We start from the raw sequence: 3,150 nt of genomic DNA, 5'->3' as shown, positions 1-3,150 counted from the left end.
ATGGATCCTTTTTATGTGAAAATCTAAACTTTAAATTATTTTGTTGAGAATTCATTTTTTTATAATTAATTATTTATGATAAAAATTTAATTCTTCCATTTTTGGTCCAAAAATAATTTTCTAAAGAAAAGAAAACTAGTTTTTTGAAAATCCGTTTTTTTTTGGGTTGAACATTTATTTTTCTAAAATTTCAGTTATTCTAATTTTGGTTGAAAATTGATCTTTTTTATATGAAAATATAATCTTGGAATTCATTTATTAAGAATTTACTTATTTTTCAATTGATTTTTTAAACTGAAAATTTAATTCTTCTATTTTTGCTTAAAAAATAATTTTTTATGAAAAAAACTCGTTTGTTGAAAATCCATTTTTTTAAATTTATTTTTCTAACATTTTTACTAGTCTACTTTTGGTTAAAAATTGATCCTTTTTATATGAAAATCTAAACTTCGAATTCTTTTCTTGAGAATTAATTTTTTTGATAATTAATTTTTTAAACTAAGAATTTTAGTTCTTCCATTTTTGGTTCAAAAATAATTTTTTTTAAAGAAAGAAACTAGTTTGTTGAAAATTCATTTTTTTTATTGAATATTTATTTTTGTAACATTTCAACTATTCTAATTCTGGTTAAAAATTGATCTTTTTTATATAAAAATCCATGTACTTTGTTGAAAATGAGTCTTCTTTGGAAGAAAATTCATATTTTGGCTTGAAAATTGAACTATTTGATTAAAAATTAATATTTTGGTTGAAGATTCATTATAGTTAAAAAATTGTTTCTCCGGTTAAAATTTATTTACATTTTTTATTTGAAAGCTCAACTAAAAAGTGTTACAAATGTATTTAGATGTATACCTAGAAGAATTTATAAATTATGATATTGTAGCAACCCTGAATAATGCACTATTTAATGCAAATAATATTTGAAACAGTACATTTTCCCGCGAAATTTAAATAACTTAATTATTATAACTGAATATAGAAAAAACGATTTTTAAATCCTAATTCAAAACGCTTATAAACGCTCATTAAATTCATCAAACACAAAGTTGGAGCATATTCTCGAGCGCCTAAAACTCTTTAGAACACTAAACCAGTTGTACACAAATGCGAAAAAGAAAAAAAATCACTTTGTCATACAAAGTGATCAAAAACCGAGGTCACTGCTATTTCCGGGGACAAATTTCAATGACAAAAGATCGGACCAACATTAGATTTAGGTTTGCCTTTTCAACATCATCAACATATCCATCAATTCATTTTTAATGTTTGATCCTCCACTTTGATTAACTTGTACAGATTGAATTCTTAATGGCTTAGGAAAGAAATTTATTTTAATTCTCGATCTTTTAATTTTTCGTTTCCGTATTAACAAACTTATCAGTATTTCGACTTTTTTTTGAATACTTTTTTTCGATAAAATTTGTTGTAGTAGCGTAATTTTCGGGCGGTTTTTGAGACATTGTTATTATTTTTCTAGTTAGGTTTATTAAGCACTGTATATACGTATATCAGAAAGTTATTTATTCACTGATCATGATATTATTGTCTTATTATCGTTTGTGTTAAATTTAGAAGATAGTGATCGAGAATTAAGATACATGGATATTATGTATTTTTAGTGACTTAGTGTTATCGCGTGTTTAGCCAAGATGGTTTAATTTTAATATGTAGTTTTAGTGTCAATTTAAAATTATATTTCTATACAAACTCTGAGATGAACCCATTTTTTGATAGACGAGAGAATGAATTCTATTGTGATAGACTAGGGTAAACGATCTTCAGGAAATTAACCACGATTGTCACCCACTGGTTTGGGATAATGGTTGTGAATAAAAAAAAATACTTGTATATTATTATCAAATATTTATCAATCATTTTTTTCCTATTCAAACTTCAGGGCACGGATTATTAAAAAAGTAATTTTATTATTTATTTTTAGGTAGCAGACGAGCGTAGTCTGAATCGGAATCAGTATCAGTTCATATTTTTAGAATTTCCAGATTTAAACTTTAAAAATGAAACTGTTTAAACGCCCGATTAAAACTTTATAAACTATTTTTAATTTTTAAATATCTTTAAAATAATATATTCGTAATTAAAGGCTTTAAATAAATTTCAAATATTGTTTCAGTTTAAAATATTCTATTCTTAAACCAATCAATTTGAAAACTTTGAATTAAGAAAAATAAAAATGATCTAATATTTAGAAATATCTGAGTGTTCATTTAAAATCCGTAATTGCAAATCAAATACACCAAAAAAAACTTTAAACGTTACAATTTTAATTACACTTAAAAAAAATTAAATTTGTCAATCAAATTGTTGAATTGTTATGTATGAATAACCATTTAACACTTACTGTCTTCAGAAAAAATTAGAGTAAGTTCAAGAAATGTTTAGAGGTTTTGACAAAAATTGAAAATTAATTAAATATCTGAGATGATTTTAAATCATTTCGAAGATTTTTAAGAAATTATTTCATAATTTTTAAATTTATCTGCTATATCATCAGAGATTGTACCTTACCGACAGTAGATCAACCCTCCAAACCATGAAGGCAGAAAATCTATACAATATCGATCAAGTTAAGAATCTTCAATAACAGAAAAATGCTTAACGTCTTAATAAGACTAGATGGAAAATAATATTTTTAAATTAAAATTAAAATTATTTCTTGAAAAAAAGATCCTACTCCATCTTCACTCCATTGGGAATCGAACCACAAAACTTCTGATTTCCGGTCAGGTGCTTTTCCAATTAAGCTATCAGAGGCATTAGAATAAGAACTCTTAATTCAAGAACATAACGTTAATTTTTAGATCTTTTTTTCAAGAAATAATTTTAATTTTAATTTAATAATATTATTTTACATCTAGTCTTATTAAGACGTTAAGCATTTTTCTGTTATTGAAGATTCTTAACTTGATCGATATTTTGTAGATTTTCTGCCTTCATGGTTTGGAGGGTTGATCTACTGTCGGTAAGGTACAATCTCTGATGATATAGCAGATAAATTTTAAAATTATGAAATAATTACTTGTACCATTAAGGGCATGTGACACAGCTAAATACCTATATTACTGACCACAGTTTTTCAGTTCACTGAATGTTTTTTTGAACCTAAGAACTTTTTTTGTAAATAAAATA

This window comes from Belonocnema kinseyi, chromosome 2 (assembly GCF_010883055.1).
Source record: "Belonocnema kinseyi isolate 2016_QV_RU_SX_M_011 chromosome 2, B_treatae_v1, whole genome shotgun sequence".
Lineage (NCBI taxonomy): Eukaryota > Metazoa > Arthropoda > Insecta > Hymenoptera > Cynipidae > Belonocnema > Belonocnema kinseyi.
Note: the sequence above shows the minus strand (reverse complement) of the source record.